We start from the raw sequence: 21,748 nt of genomic DNA on the forward strand, positions 1-21,748 counted from the left end.
GGCTTGTGATGAAAATGGCTCAGTAGACTGTGACCCTTGTCTCTAGAGAGAGAAGGGTTACTTGGAGGGTCACAGTGAGCCTCTGAGCCTAGCGAAATCCGCCAGGAAACGCGGGACCCACGGAGGCAAGGACAGAGCTTTGTCACACTTACTCACTGAGCACTGTCCACTGAACAAGGCAAGAATCTTGTGGGGGGAAAACGAGTATATGATTATAAACCATGGCTATGTTTTTAAAAAGCACCTAAGTGACCTGAAAATGAGACTTAGGAGCTTTGAAAATTTTACCCTGTATCATAATGCACATGTGCAAAGGGGGCAGAATTTGTCGACATGGGCTACTGTAATTCATAGCTGCCAGGTTTTGTGTCATTCCATGTCTTATGTTTTATGCAAATTTTAATTTACTAATTTGGATATAGTTGCAAATTCCAGCTTGAAAAAAACCTGTGTGGATTTAGTGCAGGTGAAAGGCATCACCATAGCAGCCCTGGCCAATGAAGCTCTCTGTTAATCTACAGGGCAGCAGCTGGCAAGTCCCCCACCACCCCTACTCTCTTCTCACCGACACATACTGACCTGCCAGCATGTCCCTACCATGGCTAGGTGGGGGGCTTCCTCCAGAAGTAATAGCAGTTCAGTCTCCATGGCCCATGCAGTTCTTGGCCTCTCTACTGAGAGCGTCAGTTAGTGCTAAGCATGAATTTAAGATGCGGGAGCTAGAATTGAGACCTACCAAACTCATGTCAACTGGAGCCATTAAGCATCCAGCAGATGGGAACACACTTTACCCTCACTTGAGTTGGGCTGGATTCATACTGGTGACCTACAGGCAAAAAGCTCTTACGCTCAATAGCCAAGTCCTGTGGCATGGAATCTCCTAATAAGTGTTAATGTTACATCTTCAAGAATGATGCTTATTTTCTGGAAGAATATGTTTACTATGTCAAGTTTTGACCTTGCACTTCCAATCTCTGGACACACAAGCAACATCTCCCACCCATTGTTCTAATCTTCTTCAAATAAACTGTAAAATAAGCGGCCCACGCTTTTCTTAAAAGGATAGCTCCCATTAACCAAAACACAAACACTAAAAAATACCCCAAAACAAAATATATATAAATTCACCTCTAAATATAATGTTCTGCAACATAAAATAGAGCATACTAAATTTCCCACCACCACACAATGGGTTATCATCAACCAGGGTTGAACCCAGAACTTTGAGATACTATCTGAAGTGACAGAGATCTGTACTGTGTAATTGGTGGGGGAAGCATGCTGTTAGCGTCTGTGAGAATCAACCCATGCAGGGAGAGAAAATAGTTAACAGTTCACCGCTGGTTACGCAACTCCTTGTAAACCCGTGCATCCGATGAAGTGAGCTGTAGCTCACGAAAGCTTATGCTCAAATAAATTGGTTAGTCTCTAAGGTGCCACAAGTACTCCTTTTCTTTTTTCTAGAATGTTAGATATTACTAGCAAAAAAAGGCATAATAAGAACCAACGGCTGAATGCTGAAGCTAGAAAAAGTCAAACCAGAAATTAGGCACAAACTTATAACAGTGAGGGTGATTAATCACTGGAGCAAATACCAAGGGAAGTGGTGGATTCTCCCACCTCTAGAGGTCTTCAGATCAAGACTGGTTGCTTTTTCATAAGATATACTTTAGCCAAACACAAGCTGTTGGTGTTGGCCTCAATACTGGGGGTAACTATGTGAAACATAATGACCTGTGATATCAGAAGATCAGACTAGATGATCTAATTGTCCCTATTGGCTTTAAACTCCATGAACCTATAATCTTGATTCTTTTCCTAGCTCTGGCAGCAAAGTGTGGTCAAGTGGTTAGAGATTGTTTAAACTTGGTTATGCTATGTCCCTATTTGATTATCTGCAAAGGCTGAACCTAGGATATCTGATCTAAAAGCATAAGCCTCTATCACTTGAGCTAAAATACCACCTCTGTTGGAATGCAAGCTGTAGCAGACTTAAACCTCTTCATATAATCTAGCCACTAGTATGGGATAAAGAGCCACCCCGTGATAGTATGGCTTACATATGCACATAATTTGGCCCATTTCATCTGAAAGGCTGCATTGCAAAGGGGATGAGACTTGGTTTCTTATATTATATTAGAGACCTGGGTTCTATTCCCAGCTCTGCTTTCAGTGACCTTGTCAAACCCCCTGCTATAAAAGTGGTAAATGATAATTACCTCCCACAAGGCACGGAAGGTAGGCCACAATAAGGGTTGTGAAGTTCACAGAACCGTCAATAAAAGGAAAAGCTGGGATTAGAACTCATGGGCGCTTGGCTTTTAGCTCAGTGCTCTTTCCCCCGAGGCTACAGGGTACTATATCGGTGAGTGTCTGTCTTCCTAATTAAAAATGCATCACAATTTATCAGTTGTGCATGAATGCATGACACTTGGCAGACCTGTTAATACTGACACTTCCTAATTTGTGAGTACTTTGCTATTTTAATAATAGCCTTTTAATACAACTTTTTAAAATGAATATATTATTTTATATATCTTTATATATGCATCTATATGCATGCTTTGCAAGGCAAATAAAGGCAAGGAAAGAAGAAGAGGCAATGGAGCATGTAGGCCGAGGAAGATGGCTGGCTGCCAATATACATACTCACATTTGGAAAAACCCGTTCATTCAGGGTAAGTACGTGTATTTCTCAGATGCCTCCAATTCCTTCTAAATCTCAGCTTTTCTTTTAAAAATGAGTTTCTAGCCTGTATGGCTACAAAGACAACCTTCCTATCAATAAATGAGTGTAAAATGATGCAGCTATGCCTTTGCCGGCAAAACAGGTGCTGCTCACGCAACAGGAGGGAATGAAGTTGAGGATCTGGGCTCCTCTCTGTTCTTAACAAGTTCATCAGCAAAGTGAAACTAACCAATGATGTGGATAAACTGCACATTTGAGTCCACTGCACAGATGCAGGGTAGTTACTCCTGGGGGAATTCTGTGCCACTGCGCATGCGCAGAATTTATGTCGTCCACAGATTTCTTTGCTTCCCTGAAGAAAAATGACTTTCTGACATCAGAGAGGTAAATCACTGTGGGACAGGAAGCGGGACTGGTGAAAACCCAGCTGGTGGCTCCTATATGCACCGTGCTCAGCTGCTACTCAAAGCTGGGCTGGGGAGGACGGGACTTCTTCCTCTGCACGGCATCTGGGGCCAGGTCAGACCCACCCCCAGATTTCTCCCCCCGACTGCAGGAAGGTATGCAAACTCCCCCTTCCCCTCCGCTTCCTGTGCCCATCACTCCTCAGCTGCAGCAGGAGGCATCCCTGTACAGGGAGCTGCTCCCCCATCCGCCCAACCCCCATGCATCCAGACCCTCTCATACCCAGACCCTCCCACCAAGCCTCACCCCCCACACTCAGAACAACCCCCCCCTCCACTCCACCTGCACTTGGACCACCCCAAGTCACCTGCACCCAGATTTGCACCCCACTAAGCCCCAACCAGCTGCACCTGGATCCCCACCCCACTGAACACCTGACACCCAGACCCCCCTGCTGAGCTCTATCCCCCCACACAAAGGCCTCCCCCTCTGCTGAGCCCCAACCACCTTCACTTGGACCCCCCTGCAGAGTCCCATTACTGTTGCACCCAGAACCCCCAACAAATCCCTGTGCATCCAGATCCCCCCCACACCCGGATCCCCCACTGAGTCACCCACACCCAGACAGCTCCACACAGAACCCTCTCCACCCACACCTGGTTCCCCCCACATTAAGCCTCTCAATGCTTGGATCCTGCCCTGCTGAGCCTGCCTGCCCACACAGAGGGGCAGGGCCCTCGGGTGTTTCTGGGGCAAGCTGGGTCCTTGCACTGAATCAGGGTTGGGTGCAGCCTCACTGCTGAGTCCGTGTTCTGAGACGAGCTGCAGAGTGATCTCCCATCTCTGTGCAGCCAGTCGCCTGTGCTCCCCAATGCCATGCTGGAACCCTCACATTTGACAAATAAAATTTGCAGAATTTTAAAATATCGTGCAAAGAATTTTTAATTTTTTGGCACAGAATGCCCTCAGGAGTAAGTACTGTATTATGAGGTAGCATACATAAGAATGGGCACACTGGGTCAGATCAAAGATCCATCCAGCCCAGTATCCTGTCTACTGACAGTGGCCAATGCCAGGTGCCCCAGAGGGAGTGAACCTAACAGATAATGATCAAGTGATCTCTCTCCTGCCATCCATCTCCACCCTCTGACAAACAGATGCCAGGGACACCATTCCTTAACCATCCTGGCTAATAGCCATTAATGGACTTAACCTCCATGAATTAAACCCTCTTATAGTCCTAGCCTTCACAACCTCCTCAGGCAAGGAGTTCCACAGGTTGACTGTGCGCTGTGTGAAGAACTTCCTTTTATTTGTTTTAAACCCGCTGCCCATTAATTTCATTTGGTGGCCTCAAGTTCTTATATTATGGGAACAAGTAAATAACTTTTCCTTATTCACTTTCTCCACATCACTCATGATTTTATATACCTCTATCATATCCCCCCTTAGTCTCCTCTTTTCCAAGCTGAAAAGTCCTAAACTCTTTAATCTCTCCTCATATGGGACCCGTTCCAAACCCCTAAACATTTTAGCTGCCCTTTTCTGAACCTTTTCTCATGACAGTATATCTTTTTTGAGATGAGGGGACATCATCTGTACGTAGTGTTCAAGATGTGGGGGTACCATGGATTTATATAAGGGCAATAAGATATTTTCCATCTTATTCTCTATCCTGTTTTTAATTATTCCTAACATCCTGTTTGCTTTTTTGACTGCCGCTGCGCACTGCGGAGACGTCTTTAGAGAACTATCCATGATGACTCCAAGATCTTTCTCCTGATTAGATGTAGCTAAATTAGCCGCCCATCATATTGTATGTTTAGTTGGGGTTATTTTTTCCAGTACGCATTACTTTACATTTATCCACATTAAATTTCATTTGCCAACTGATTAAAAGACACAGAAGAAAGGGTAGGAATAAATGGTAAATTTTCAGAATGGAGAGCGGTAACTAGTGGTGTTCCCAAGGCTCAGTCCTAGGAACAATCCTATTCAACTTATTCATAAATGATCTGGAGAAACGGGTAAACAGTGAGGTGGCAAAGTTTGCAGATGATACTAAACTGCTCAAGATAGTTAAGATCAAAGATAGAGAAAGGGTGACCTGTTAGGACATAAGAGGAATGTAGGGAAGTGTAAGAAAGTTGCTAATTCACAACATTCCTACTTCACGTTAAGGCTTGGCATTATGAATACTACTGAAATCAAATTGCTAGTATGTTTTGTAAATGACAGTATTATGCAGCACATAGGGATCATGGCTAACAGTGGTCTTTAATCAATTACTATTCATCCTTCAAATTCACTACCTTCTGTTTTAGTTTTTCAAAGACTCTGTCTATGCTAGAAACCTAAGACAACCTATATTAGTTCAACTTACAGCCACTGCAGTAATTACTGTGGTGGTGCATGTCTACACTACTCTCCTTGGGTCAGTGGTACGTGTCCTCACCAGGAGCACTTCCACTGACCTAAGAGGCGCAGTGTGGGGAGTTGAGAAACCAGTCTCTCAGCTCCACTTGCAGCTCCCTGCTAGGAGCCTGGCTATCCCACCCCTCTGATCCCCCATTACAAGCCAGGAGTGGGGAAAGCTGCCAGAGGTTTCTCGCCTGCCCTGCATTCCCCACCCGAGGCTTCTCGGATCCCCTCCCACCCACAGGGACCACGGCAGCCTTGTCAATTTCATGGCTCAGGGAGCCGTGAAATTGACACTGGTGCCCGAATCCAGGCAGGGAACAGGCAGGGTGCCCCTCAGGCTTCTTGCCAGGCTCTCAGCTGGGTTCGGGGCCCAAAGCTTCCCCAGATTCTTGCCCCAGCACCTAGCTGGGATCAGGCTCCAAAGCCACCCCTAGAAAGACCCTAACTAGACTTGCGCCTCTCGTGGAGGTGAAGTTATTATGTTGGTGTAGCATGGCACTTATATTGGTGGCAGAAAGGCTGTAGTGTAGACACTGACATAATTAGGTTAACATAAGGCAGCTTATGTCGACCTAACTGTGTAGTGTAGACCAGCCCTAAGAAACTCACTTATAAGATTTTAAGTGGAGGCCAGTGAACTGAAAGGTGCTACGATCTGTACCTCTTCACCACTGGCCTATGTGTATCACTACATAAGGCCTATGTCAAATCCCTCAGTTGTGCATATAGTTTACACTGTAGGAGGACTAATATTACCCAAAATAAAATGGCACACGAGGCATAAAAAAAACAAAAACAGTTACCTACCTTTTTGTAACTGTTGTTTTTCGAAAGGTGTTGCTCATGTCCAGTTCATTCTCGGCGCGTGCGTGCCCACATCCATAGTCGTTGGAGATTTTTGCCGTTGTGGTATCGTAGGGTCGGCTGTAGTGCCCCCTTGAGAGCTGCACTCATGCGTTGGTATATTAGGCACTGCCGACCCTACGCCCTCTCAGTTCCTTCTTGCCGGCAATTCCGACAGAGGGGTAGGAGGGCGCGTAATGGAATGGACATGAGCAACACATCTTGAAGAATAACCGTTACAAAAAGGTGGGTAACCATGTTTTCTTCTTCGAGCGCTTGCTCAGGTCAATTCCATTCTAGGTGACTCACAAGCAGTATCCTCAGAGGTGGGCTCAGAGTTCACAGTCTAGCAGCACTGCTCCACCAAATCCAGCATCGTCCCAGGCCTGCTGGGTAAGTGCCTAATGGGACGTGAACGTGTGGATGGACAACCAGGTGGCTGCCCTACAGATGTCCTGGATAGGCACTTGAGCCAGGAAAGCTGCTGAGGAGGCTTGTGCCCTGGTTGAATTGGTGGTTACGATTGCTGGAGGTGGCACCTGTGCCCGCTTGTAACAGCAGCAAATGCAGGCAGTAATCCAAGAAGAAATTCTTTGAGTGGACACTGGATACTGCTAAATCAAAAATCTCTGACGACTGCGCATGTGGGCGTGCGCACCCAGAATGGAATCAACAATCTAACTTTTCAGTAAGAAGCACCAGCCCACTCAAGAAACAGGCATTTCAGTTTGGCACTGTTACAACAGGTTCAGCCTTTGAAGCATTGCTCTATGCTGTAAAATGAACTGGACATAAGAGAAAAAAACTCATCTGTGTCATCATTTACTAATCATCTACATATTTATCAAAACATTTTACTCTCATGGAAAAACTATATTAAACCAATTTTCATTAGCTGTAGAGAAAATGTTCTTAGATCTTTGTAAACCAAGGAAGACAAATGGAGAGACACAGACTCATCCAAAATGGGCCTGAAGCATAACTCCAGCATAACCCCAGTTCTGAATTACTTTTGAGTATTAATCAGAGTTCAGATCCATCTTTAAACACACATACTCAAGTAACCAACCTTTGGTTAGTAGATGGCTTTTGTAAAGTAGATTTTCCAGCTGTCTTAAATGCTGGGCCTACATTTCCACTGAAGATGTGTTATTATTATCTGTTCAGCAATGACATGCTAACACTGTACGAGATTTCAACATAAAGTCTGTGCCCTGAAGTGTTTAGAGTGCAAGATATGCAAGGTGGAGGACAGGATGCCCTGGGAGTCCAGAGGAAAGAACAACATGATGGATTGAGGTCCTTTGAATTTGTTGACTTGAATGTTCACATAGGGGTTGATTAAACGCCCGCTAAAGTCAGCTGCAGGACATCCACTGACTTCAGTGCTCTATCTGCAGCAGAGTAATTATGTGACTGATACAGCAGCACTAAAGAGACCCCCTTTTAAGCTCAACTAAGTCATCAGTCTCGCAAATTCCATTCACAGGCAAGAAAAGATAGTTCTAGATTTAACTTAGTCTTACATTTATCATTATTAGGAGTGAAAGTTTTTTCTTGGGCTTGAAAATATCTGAGCATATTACTAGGCTGATATGTAGACACAGTAGAACTACACCCACAATCACCCATTTTGAACCAAATCCAGTTCTGGGATCAACGGGCACAATTCCCACTGAAATAAATAGAAGTACCAGAGCTGAATTTGACTCACAATTGTACAAATTTTCTTTAACAGAAATTACTAAGCAAGCTGGTGTGAGGTCTCCACCAATGTGCCATTGAAAACTATCTGCCAGAATAGAGAACGTCATTACAGTCTGATCATCAGTTTATATGCAGCAAAGCTGAGTCGGTTCAGTTGGTACTCTTCGTCCAATATCCCAAAATACACAAAAATATTTTTTAAAATGGAAGTGCAGGGGAGGAAAAAAGAGGTTACTACCATAAACACATTTCCTTGCTTTCACATGACAAATGAGATACCCAGCATAAATCCAGAGTAACCAAGTTCTGTGCAGAAGAGATCTACATGAGCAAGAAGAGAATCCAGCACAGCCACTCCTCTTCCATCCAGCTCCTATGGCTGGTGCATTGCCCCTCCACAGGAGAGGAATAGCCAGATGGCCAGTAGCTCCCTGGAGTTGCATTGCCCCACTCAAGAGACACACCTTACCCAGGTAAAGCAAACAGAAGATGCACAGTCCCTGAAAAAAGGTTCATGTCCTGCCATCAACCTAACAAAACCACACTGGTTCTCCTGTGATAAGAGATCTGGAGCATAACTTGCTGCTGAGTAGCTGCACAAACAAGTTGCTTTAATGCAACTGGGTTTGCCTGTTGCGAGAGGTATCTGGCTTAGATTACTTATGAAAGACAAAAGAGATCAAGTACCAAAAATACTCTCAAAATACTTGAAAAAAATTATACTCTTGGGTAAACACATTTCAATAAAGGATTTTTTTAAAAAGGAAAGAAAAAAGTACTCCAAAAGAGAAAAACAGTAGCCTTCAAAAAAACTATGCTCAACAGAAGGATATGAAGGACTGTGAATAGAAGCAACACAAACTCCTGTACTTTCTATTATTACCCTTGTACTCTTGTGACTAACTTGGCTGACTTACAAAAAGAACAATTTCATAACAGAATTTAAAGCAGGGGATGAGGGAGAGAAGTACTGCCCACTTTTGATGTTGTTGGCACAGTTATTTTTTGACAGTATTAGTACTCTTTTACATACAGTGCCATACAGTTATATGACACTTTCCACACTAAGGGCTTAAACCTGGAAACTCTTAAGGCTTGATCCTAACACCTTTCTACTTATAAAGAGCAGTGCCTTACTCTGCAAATATTCCCACAGAAATCAGTTCTGTTTATCTATTGTTCATTATCTGCATTTGGCAACACTTTGTGTATTTACAGTTTCTCCTCTGTAGAGAGTCAGTTTCCTTTCATATAGCAATAGGAGTGATGCTACAAATAAACAGGAAAACCTCAGCAAAAAATTTACAAGTTTTGCAGAAAAACACAGGGGTATGTTAACTTCACCAAGATGATTTTACTCCATTTGGGTTAAATTGATCATTTTCATGTTAACAGTGGGTGGAATATTCAAAAGTGCCCAAGTAATTTAGGAACACAAGTCCCACTGACTTTTGTTTTGGGACTTGAGCTGCGAAGTCACTTTGGCACTTTTGAAAATCCCGCCCAAGATTTCTTTAATTAACGTACCTGAACAGTTTGAGGTTAGCAGTTATTCATGCTGCACAGTTTCAATATAACAGAAGAATTTGATTAAGCAAGACTATACTGGGGGTAGAATCTGGGGAAGGAAGAGAGCATGGCAGTAGATTGCAGTAGTACAGTCTAAACCAGGGGTTGGCAACCTTTCTGAAGTGGTGGGCCGAGTCTTCATTTATTCACTTTAATTTAAGGTTTCATGTGCCAGTAATGCATTTTAACGTTTTTAGAAGGTCTTTCTCTATAAGTCGATATATTATATAACTAAACTATTGTTGTATGTAAAGTAAACAAGGTTTTCAAAATGTTTAAGAAGCTTCATTTAAAATTAAATTAAAATGCTGATCTTACGCCGCCGGCCCGCTGCCGGTCTGGGGTTCCGTCTGCCAGCTCCTGCCTGCCAGGGTCCCAGCTGCCGGCCCCGCTCAGCCCGCTACCAGTCTGGGATCCCGGCCCTGCCCTGCCCACATAGAATGGGTACCTACCTTCTCCCTGGTTCTAGCCCATTCTCTTCCTCACTCTCTGCACTGAGCTGAGGGTGGGAGTGCACTGAGCACAGGGCTGGGGGTGAAGGAGCAGGCTGGGGGTTGGGGTGTAGGGTCTGGCCAGGAGCTAGAATGAGGGAGGGGGCTCAGGGTTGGGGCAGGAGGTTTGGGTGTGGACTGCTTACCTGGGCAGCTCCCATTTGGTGCAAGGGGTGCAGGAGCTCCTGTTTGGTGCTCAGGGTGGGGGTGGGAATGTGGGGGGTGCGAGGAGGGTGCAGGAGTCAGGGCAGAGGGCTGAGGGCATGTGTGGGGGGTGCTGGAGTCAGGGCTGGGGTCATGGGTGGGTGCAGGGGTCAGGGCAGGAGGCTGAGGTGTGTGGGGGGTGCAGGGGTCAGTGCAGAGGGCTGGGTGTGTTTGAGAGGGGGTCAGGGCAGAGGGCTGGGCGCGTGGCCTAGGGTCCTGGGGTTTACTGGTCCTGGTTACTCCCAGCCCCCTGCCCAGAGTGGCTCACGGCAGGGGGGTGGAGGGGATATGCCCTGATTCCACCCCGCTTCCCCAAGGCCCCGTCCCCACCTCTTCTCCGCCTCCACGCTGCAGCTCCGCTTCTCCCCCTTCCCCACAAGGGCCATCAGCTGATTGGCGGCAGGGAGGGAGGAGGAGGAGGAGGGGCAGGAACCCAGTACGGCGGGGGAAGGGGAGCTTGTCTGCCCTGCAGCAGCAACTGGCAGGAATAAGCTTCTTCACCCTGCCGCTGCGGGGGGGAAGGGGGGAGTGGAGAAGAGTGGGCCGGGGCGGGCAGGATTTTTAATGGCACGCTGCTGCCTGCCGGGGTCCCGGCCGCCAGCCCCGCTCAGCCCTCTGCCGGCCTGGGTTCGGCAGCGGGCTGAACGGGGCTGGTGCCTGGGACCCAGCAGGCAGCAGCATGCCATTAAAAATCGGCTCACGTGCCATCTTTGGCACGTGTGCCATAGGCTGCCGACCCCTGGTCTAAACTCTAATCCCATTTTAGCCCAGCTAGTCCCCCCACAGGTTGCTCAATACGACACAAGCCAAGAAAGATCCCAGGACAAAGCAAAGTGAAGAACAAAAGAAGTGAGATGGCAGTTCTATTCCCCATGTTATTAAATGCAGAAGATGCCCCACCCAAAAAGCAAACACTGTTAATGTGTTCATCTGATTTGCAAGGCAAAAGAGAAGCCTGGATGCTACAGATCTTCAGAGCTGCTGCATTCTACCCAGCACCGTTCTGGAATCACCCAGGCCCATTGGTTCTTAGCAACTTTAAATTTCCATCTAGACAGAACCCAAGTACTCTAGTATCCAGTCTCTTGTCCAACATGAAAGCCATTTAAAAAAAAAAAAAAACATGACATCAACAGACCCAAAAGGTCAATTGACAAGAGGCTGAACCCAATCTAAACCCTAAGAGTGGATACTGGAGACACCACAAACATTCTAACAAATTTATTTGGGCATAAGCTTTTGTGGGTAAAAAAACCCATTTCTTCATATCCATCTGAAGAAGTGGGGTTTTTTTACCCACAAAAGCTTATGCCTAGATAAATTTGTTAGTCTTTAAGGTGCCACCAGACTCCTCATTGTTTTTGTGGATACAGACTAACACGGCTACCCCACTGATACTTGACACAAACATTCTTCTCTTCACGTCTGACCACAACCTCACTCAGGCAAGCATTATAACATTTCCTCCATCCCACCAGGACATGGAAGCAACCAAACTGGTCTCCCTCCAGAAAACATTGAACCTTTTACATTTCCAGCATGCCCTAACCAGGCAAGACCCTCAGGTACAAGGACAAGATGCTGAAGAATAGCATAATCACCTGTTAGCCACAATATACAATACCTTGGCCTCATTTTGCTCATATCCACAACAACTGTGTAGGTTACCTTAATTCACCAATGAACTTTGTCAGATAAATGGTACACTACACGCAGGAGAATCGGCTGTCAATGGTACAAAGCTCACTTCAAACCCCTGTGCCAACAGCAGGAAGACATCCTACAGGACTATGCTCTGACGGGGTAAACAAAAAGAGAGCCAGAGACAAGGCATTCTCAATTTAGGGAGTCCAGCTATGAAGACATGGGATGATACTCAAGAAAAGAGTAGCCTAATCAAAGTCTAACCTCTTTTAGGTCACTTAAAGGCCTTCCTCCCTGAGGACACTTTCTCACCATAACTGGAAAGGATTTTTTTACAACTCCTTGTCAATGGTGGCCCCAAATGGAGCTACCTCCTGCAGCAGGCCATGGAACAGGTGCGCCTGTTTAGTTATCCCTTCCAGAGTTCCAGAAATAGTCCAAACCCTCTTTACAAGTATACTTGCAGCCCTTGTGAGGTTCACTTGTTATAAGAGCTCCAGGCACATAAACCATAACAAAACAAGTCCCAACAGTCCATCAACCGCCAGCCCCAACATCTCTCAACACACCTCATGTCCAGACTTCAGGCTTCTCTGGCCCTCCAGCGTCAGTCCTCCAGCTCTGAGAGCCAAGAAGCGTCTCCCTGTTCTTAGCCTTCAGCTCTCTCTCACCTTCTCTGACTATGGTTTTCTGTCTCAGGAAGGTCAGCTAGATACCCCTTCCACTAGCTTCCTAAAGCTCATCTCTTGTCAGCCTTCCAGCACTGGCTCTGGCTCCTGAACGCCAGCAGGCTAGACTGCTGTGGCACTCTGTACCTCAGAATACACCCTGGAACCCCCATACTCACCCCATCACAGAATTATGATATATTTCATACAAGCATGCCATGTAAGATATCATATGAAAGGTCATGATATGCTGAAATCCATGATTTTGTCAAACCATGTGTATCACTAGTGTGTATGAAGTTATGAGATTTTGCTGTATGGTTATTACTGAAATATGTTGTAAATTTGCTAGTGACAACAAAGGAGGTGATCCAAGCCCAGGAAGGTGTTAAATTACCATTAATCAGCAGGGGAGTTGTAAACAAGGGATTTACAATACTGTAAGAGGGCTGACCAAGCATCACACAATGGGCATTTGCTCAACTCTGTAACTCAGGACACGTCTGTGATAGTATCTTCCAGGCACAGGGACTGAGAACATAAAATAACGGACAGTTTCATCATGCTTTGGCCTTTCTCCTCCCCCACCTATGCTGGAAACAACAAGAATGCTGGGAGGGCAAAGACTTCTACTGTAACATTCTGCAGGGTGGGAAAACTGTTTGATTTAAATACTGGCTAATGTAATAAGGTTTAAGATTCAGCCTGTGTGATCATCTTTTATTTTCTTTGGTAACTATCTCTGATAAATTTGTTCTATGTTTCACCTAAAACAATGTGTTTTGGTTGAAGTGCTTGGGAAATGTCAGCTCAGATTACAAAGGCCTCTCCATACCAAGGGAGGGGGCGGACTGGGTAATAAACTTACACTGAGCAGGCTTCTGATCAGGGCAAGATGGTACAGTTCTGGCATGCAAGGCAGACGGGAACTGGGGGAGAATTGCCTAGTGCCTTTATCCGTGGGATTCATGAGTGGCTCTGAGAGCATTCATGCAATCTAGCTGAATGCGGGACTCCACATGTTGTGCTGACTGATAACAGTGCCTGGAGGGGTTTGTTGCTTGTCACTAGCAAAGCACTGAGAGAGACAGCCCAGGCTGGAGAGTTAAGGGGGCACAGAGGTAGCCCAGTTTCAGGTTGTACCCCAGGGACCCCATCACATCTGCCCACTGACTTCCTGATAATTCCTCCTCCTTTCCAAGGAGCGCTTACAGAGATCTTTTCCCAGAGACCGTCTCCAGCCTCCTGACTCTCAGGCAGCTCTCACCTACCCCTTTTCCTGACTAAATCTCAGAGATTGCTCCCACCTGATCTCCTCCCTCTCACATTGCCCCTGATCTTTCATTGCCCAAGGTGCTGTCCCACCCTCTGAATTGGCCAAACTGGGAGAACCTGTTCTGGCAAGGGGGAGCTGGACCTGCTTCATTTACAGGGGCAAGCCACCTTGTGACATTCATATTGTTACACAATGCTAATCTAGTTTACCTAAGAAGCATTTAGCCAATATGGGGATAGGCAGTATAACAACCCCTAAGACAGGCACAGTTGTACTATTACTATCCTAGACCAATTTCCCTTGATTTTATTTGGTAGCTGGGGCTATCAACAAGCATCTCAAGAAGATCTAAACAATGCAATGCTCCATACTGGAGAAAATGCATACTTTTTGAGTGCTAGTGAATTCTGGGGAAAGAAAAAGAAAAAAAGCAAAATCTAAAATATCCTAGAGTTGTGGCACTATAAACAAACCTCTGTGGTGACTTAACATACATTTCATTGACTTCAGTAGAGCATAAGTAGGGACAGAATTTGGCCTTATGATTGTAAGCCATCAGGGCTGATTACAGCAGGCATTTGCCTGTCCAGTACCAGTTCCCTTGAATACTTCCCAATTTAAGCATCATTCCCCTAAATGACCCCACTATCTGCTCAAGCATTCAACAGCAAGATAGTCTTTCTGCTAACTATTCTGAAGATACTTTCCTGACTTTGCATACGTTTTCAAGACCTCCTTCCACACTAACTTGCACAGTTCTGGTTGTGATAACAGGTGCTCAACCAACCTCTGTATAAATTAACCAGACTCAAATTAAGTACACTGCTCTCATTTCTAAAATGTATATCTATAATATATAGTGCTGTCTTCATGACCAAAAGCCTTGAACCCTACTCCACGTTTTGCATACTACCCATCCTTGTAGCTCATTATACATTAACTCAGCTCTACATGTAACTTTCCTTCTCAAAACAACATTGATCTTTTCTCCAAACTCCAGAACCTGAGACCAGCTAAATGTCAATTAATAGATATGGATCAATGCCCAAGGAGCAGGGCCGGCTCTAGGCACCAGCAAAACAAGCAGGTGCTCGGGGTGGCACATTTCTAGGGGCGGCGTTCCGGCGCCGGCCATGCCGCCCCTAGAAATGTGCCCCCGCCGCCCCAGCTCGCCTCCGCTCTGCCTCCGCCTGCTCCCCTGAGCACGCCACGGCCGCTCGGCTTCTCCCCCCTCCCTCTCAGGCTTGCCGCAAGCGAAACAGCTGTTTCGCGCAGGGAGGGAGAAGCCAAGCGGCGGCACGCTCAGGGGAGGCGGCGGTGGTGGAGCGGAGGCGAGCTGGGGTGGGGAGCAGTTCCTCTACCCCCCCCATTACTTCCTGCGCTCCCCCCACCACCCTCACTCACCTCCGCTCCGCCTGCTCCCCTGAACGCGCTACCTCTCCCTCGCCTGAGAGGGAGGAGGGAGAAGCGGAGCGGCGGCATGTTCAGGGAAGCAGGAGGAGCGGAGGTGAGCGAGGTCGGTGGGTTGCGGGGGTGGAGGCGCAGGAAGCAATGGGGGGGAATGCAGGATGCCAGGAGGAGGCGGCAGGGCCGGGGATTTGGGGAAGGAGTTGGGAAGGGGCGGAGTTGGGGCGGAGCCAAGGGAACGAAAAAAAGCGGGGACAGCCAAAAATTTTTTTGCTTGGGGCAGCAAAAATCCTAGAGCCGGCCCTGCCAAGGAGTTGCTTCTATAGATGCCCCCAGAAAACCACAATATATTCATGCACTCTTCTAATATCACTTGATTGAGGCTGTCAGAGTCACTTGACTGCTTGGATAGGAAAACCCTATCTAATCCCGTGTGATAGAACCAATTTTTGCTTTGGTTCACAAGCCAGCTACGCTTTCCGTAAGACTTTTTCAGACTATAAGATTGTGCTTTTACAAACTAGAGACCTGATACTCCACTCCTTTACCCTGTTTTTATGTCCGGGTGACAAAGCAGAGACTCAGGCTCAAACTGTCTAGATAAAGTAACAAGTCAGTTTCCTGTTCTGTCTTATGCTACAAGAACTGCTCTCATGAGTAATTCTTCTGGATACGTGGCTATCCTGATATTTGCAATACTTGGTATTGAAACTGCTTTCCTGTTATAACCTTTGTTAGGAAAACAGAAAGGTACTTTTTAACACTGACAGAGCTACTGGATGCAAATGTCATAGTTGCTCCCAAACCTATCCCTTCTCGTCTCACCACCATCACTTCTGACATATAAGTTATACAAGTATAGTGGAATATCTGTCAATGGAGAATCAGTTGTTTGTTTATTTGTTTTTTAAAGACTTTAAAGTCAAGTACTAGTCTGAAAAGTCATGACCTCATAGGCATAGCAGAGTGAACAAATTCTGTGGTCCCAACTCCTCATACTGGCATTTAAGTCAGTTACACAAGTGTAAATTGGAAGTGAGACAGAGGATAAATCAGATGCTGTACTAGTTTGAAATTCCATAGCCAGATTCCGCTCTGTATTACAGTGTGCATCCTGAAAACTCCACTGACCTTGACTGGGATACTCCAGATTTACACCAGTGTGCCTCCATCAGAATCAAAAAAGTTGAATTGGTGTAAATCCAGGGAAAGCAAGAGACAGATCTAGAAATAACTTTATCTGTGATGTATTCTGGAACAGCCCCTACAGCTGTGTTCTAGAAGCATTTTTGTTTTGGCCTCCAGCCATGAAAAGAATAGTTTTAAGCAAAAACCAAAGCATACACTGTCTAGATAACCTATTTTTAGCTGAGTTTATATGTTGCAAAAAGCTTGGCACCGCCTACTAGATAAACCTCTACTGCAAAATAAGATGGTGCGTGGTCATATTGCCTTCTTTTAGAAATATGGATATTCAGAGAAGAGTAGCAACAACATCTTACTTAAAGAGGGAACATCTGACACCTAGATTTGCAGTGCTTAATTTGAAAGTCATTGCCTTGCCTTCCCAGGAGAAGGCTTTATCATCCTGCCTGGTTCAATCAGACTGGATGTTTTGCCAAATTATACACTGTATGAAGTATCAAACAGGAAATTCACGTTGAAATTATGCTCCCTTACTGCTATTCACATGTTGGAAGTATGTGCCCTTATTGCAGTTGATTTTACTAATAAAACAGGGACCTACAGTATTAATCTGTTCTGGCAACTATCTCAAAAGCTTACTCGTTATCTTAATTCAAGGTTTTAAATTAGTTCCAGTGGACTCCCCTTTTGTCAAAGGTTAACAGTCAGTGCTATGTTGTATAACAAAAAACAGAATATGAACCTTAAAAAGCAAAACAAAAATATCCCATGCATTTACTTGTGTAACTTAGGTAACAATTTCCTTTCTCATTTTAAAGATATAAACTACTAATATTTAAGTCTCTGAATCAGACTGTAACCACATCTATCTAAAACCTGCTATGTTATCAACACAGTAGTGCATTTTGAGAACTCTCCAAATAATCTGGCGTCAACACCCAGGTTAAATACTTTGATCACTAACACAAGTCACTCTTTTGAATCTCTAAGAACTGCATCTCATAGATTATTCATATTGAAAACTTCGTAAGTATTTTTTCCCCAGCCCACCAAAGCTCTTCAGTAAACAGCATCTTTTATCCAAGTTTTAGTGCAAAATATGTTGTCCCATGTTACTTGGGTCCTTCCATCATTAATATTATGTGGTCTTGTACTCTTTGCCAAGGCATAATTCAGGAGCACAGCCCTTGCTCTGGCAGTGGGATCAACTCTTTAAAAAAAAAATCTAACCTTTCCCTCCTACCCTTAATGTGTTTCCAAAATATAACTGTACAATTCACAAAAATCCTGTGGGTCGAACAAAAATCACTTATGAATACTGCACCACCTTGTGGTGCCTTGCAGTAGAGCTCTCTTCTAGTGGTATCCACTAGAACAGGTTTCAGAGTGGTAGCCATTTAAGTCTGTATCAGCAAAAACAACGAGGAGTCCTTGTGGCACTTAGAGACTAACAAACGTATTCGGGCATAAGCTTTCGTGGACTAGAACCCACTTCATCGGATGCATGGAGTTAAAATACAGGAGCAGATATAAATACATGAAAGGATGGGAGGTTGCTTTACCAAGTGTCAGGTCAGTCTAATGAGTTAAATCAATTAACAGCAGGATACCAAGGGAGGAAAAATAACTTCTGAAGTGGTAAGCGAGTGGCTCATTACAGACAGTTTACAAGAAGGTGTGAGTAACAGTAGGGACAAATTAGTATTGGGGAAATGAAGTTTACGTTTTGTAATGACATAACCACTCCCAGTCTCTAGTCAGGCCTAATCTAATGGTATCCAGTTTGCAAAAAGACAGGTAGGAAGAACTCCAGTTGGAAGTAAGTAACCTTCAATTCTTTTTCTAGTGCTCTGCATATTCCCATTTATTAGACAGACTGGTAATCAACGCTGAAAACTCGCCTGGAGGTGGGAGCAGGGTCTTAACTGAACACAGAATGAAGCACTCAAGCATGTGCCCTAGATGCCAAGTCCAAAGCACAATGCTTAATGAAAGTGTGTACCAAAGTCCACATTACAGCTCTGTACATTTCAGCAATTGGCACCTACCTAAGACAAGCAAAGGAAGAAGCCAGAGCTCTAGTGGAATGTGATCAAATCAAAACAAGTACAGGAACTTTTGCTCACATGTAGCATTCAACAATACATTGTTTAATCCATCTAGAGACAAGTCTGGGGAAGAAACCTTACAACCCATACGGTTTTTTAGTGTAAGACACAAAAAATATTGGATTTACAAAAACTTTTAGTTTCCATTTAAATAATAAGTGAGGGTCCTTCTGGTATCCAAAGCATGTAGCAGAGATTTCCCCTTTTTAGAATTAGGCTTAGGGGGAAAGAAGCAAATCAATAGTATCACTTGATACAAAAAAATTAGACACACCCTTAGGTACAAACCTGGGATCACGTCTAAGAACTATCTTGTCTTTACAAAAAGAAGTGAATGGTGGATCAGCCATAAAGGCATTCAACACACTCTCCTGGCAGACGTGATGGCTAAACCACAGAAAGAACACTCAGCCATGACTTCAAAGAGCGATTTTACCACCATGACCAACACCAAATTGAGATCCCAAGAAGGGAAAGGATCTCTAACAGGGGGATACACATTTGATAAATCTTTCATATACCTTTTGACCAAACAATAAACAAACAGTGACCTACCATCAACTAAAGTAGGATAGGTGGAGATGGCTGCCAAATGAACTTTGAACAATGAATTAGATAACCTCTGAGATTTTTTAAGCACATTAAGTCCAAAACACAAGGAATGAAAGCAGGTACAAGGGAATCACTAGTCCACTTTAAGTGGTACAGCTTCTAGTAGACTGTTTTCTAGCGTTAATTAGTATGGACGAAGGACATGACAGTCAAGAATAGACAGAGTTAAAGTCCAATCACCCACAGCCTCAAGGGAAGAGATTGTGAATCCGGGTTGCAGAATGCTGGTATTGTTGATGCCTTTGACTTGACAAAAAGCACTTCAGCAACAACGAAGATTAGGGATGGGACTGCCTCTGGTACCAAAAAGGAGTTGAGGGCCTCTTCTTAGCAGAGGAAATTAAACCCAGAGAGCAGGCCATCAATCTCATGGCCTTTAGTTTTTCCAGGAATTGGTCTACCTTTTCACTGACAAGACCTTCCCCTTCAATGGGGAGATCCTCTAGCTTAAGTCTAGTGCCTAGAGCTAGCAAGAAGGAATGAAACCAAGCATGCCTCCCCATGGTCACAGCAGATGCCAATGTTCTGGCAGTAGAGTCTGAAGCTTCAAAGGAGGATAGGAGGAAATGCTTCAAAGGAGGATAGGCTACATTTTGGCCCTCCAACCTTCTTCTGTTGTCAAGTCAGTCCTGTAAAAAAACAGTCACCTCCCACAAACGGAATTGGTAGCGGACCATGACTATCTGATAGTTTTCCACCCAAATACTGAGCAATGAAGAAGAGACCACATTTCTCCCCAACAAATCAATCTTTTTCCCTTCACTAACAGCTGGGGTGGAGTGTGGTAGTCCAGATCTTGCCCTGTTACTGGCAGCAGCCACTACCAGTGAATTAGGTAAGGGATGGGTATGAAAGTAAAAAAAATCCCTACAGAATATTTGATACAACTTGTCAGTCTTCCTGGAGACTTAATGACAAAAAGCAGATGCAGACCAGCCAGATGTAGCTGGCTGTAGTAAACCATCCTAGAAGTAGTACCAAGAATATCAAACTTTGGTGTGAAGTCTCTTCCACAGGCACGGTAGGCAGATTCAGAGTGGACACCATGCAATCACCAAATCATGATATTGCATAGCGTCCTTGGAAGAAGAGGAGGCTGAAGTCACACTCACATGTTCATCCAGTGATAAATCCAGTTCACAGTCTGTTTTCAAAGGCTCCTGCTCAAATACGGGAGCTCCCTGTTTGTCTTCTTCCTCAGACAGTATTTCAGGTATTGCAGCATTGCAGCATCTGCAGCATTGACAGATCTGGAGAAGTCAGATCTGAGGATCTCTGGACTGTTGGATCCTTTGTAAATGAAACATTACTTCTTCATCCACAAAGAGAATAATTGAAAAAAAATCCGGAGGTTGCCCCCAGTAAGATCATGAGCCGCAGGACTGCCAGTCTTCCCAGCAACTAGAGTTCAGAAACATGCCTACAGGAGGTGGACCAAAGGGTGGTGCAAAGCAGCCACATGTTTCTGCATTCTTCCTCTATCTTCCTCCAGGTAAGGATCTGGGTCTGGATCCAAGATAGAGTGTATTGAGGATAACAACAGATCTTGAGAGAGATGTGAGGATCCAGCTCTTTGTGGAGACACTGGGGTCCTCAAAGGAGGAAGAACAGGATGTTTCAGGGAAAGGTCAACATCTTCTGGCCTCTTGTTCTCAAGAGGAGATGAGGAAGATGATCTTGGAACTGGGAAAATGTGTTTCCTCTTCCAGCCCCTGGGTTTCATGCTCAGATCCAACACATGCACAGGAGCCGAAAGATTAACTTGAACTGTCATGTTGACAGATCTTTCTGGAATCAAGGATGTGTCCAGAACCAACAGAGGAACTGAGGATCTCATAAATATCAGATCTGATGCTATATACAAATCCATCTCCCATGCTACGGAAGATGGAGGTGAAATGGTTTCTATAAGGGTCTGAGGACTAGAACCTGTGTCTAGAGGGCTTTGAACAGCTGACGTTCCCACAGTGCCACCAGGAAGCCATGCAGAACTGCAGCCAGGGAGCACTGTAGAGAGTATGTGCCACAGGAATTACCACCCAAGGGAGCCAGAGTGAAAGTATCCTGCAGCCCTCTGATTGGCCAAGTGCCCTATTTACCCCAGGGGTTGCCCCAGGAAGTTGCCTGCGCAGCCACACAGACTTTGGCCTGCTGTGATTCCAGATGTTGTTTGTGTCCTGGTCTCCAACCCCAGCCTGACTCTGATCCTGACTCTCGCCCCCTGACTCTCGCCTGGTACTATCTCTGATCTCCAGCCTGACTCTGACTGTGATTCCTGCCTCTGGTTTCCAGCCTGCTACTACCTCTGACCTTCGATCTCTGAGCTTGGCCTGACTCTGACCCCAACTCTTGCTTACTGAACCTGGCTCACACAATTCTGCCAGTTCCTGTTCAGAACTACAGAGGCTGAAGTGCAGACCCCAGCCCAGCTGTGACCGCTAGGCCAGACCGCCTACGCCCCAGTCCCTTACAGTTTCCACTTTGGAATCATGGTTGCCCTGTCCAAATCAGACTGATCTGATAGTTCTCTGGCATAGGAACCAGCACTGCTAAAACTG

The 21,748-nt window shown here is 45.2% G+C and overlaps 1 protein-coding gene across 11 annotated transcripts in view; it reads right to left on the reverse strand.

The window, feature by feature from the left end:
• The window catches only part of LOC144930129 (uncharacterized), a 208,657-nt gene that overhangs the window by 154,502 nt on the left and 32,407 nt on the right, over positions 1-21,748 (reverse strand). The window lies entirely within an intron of this gene.

Source organism: Lepidochelys kempii, chromosome 1 (assembly GCF_965140285.1).
Source record: "Lepidochelys kempii isolate rLepKem1 chromosome 1, rLepKem1.hap1, whole genome shotgun sequence".
NCBI lineage: Eukaryota > Metazoa > Chordata > Testudines > Cheloniidae > Lepidochelys > Lepidochelys kempii.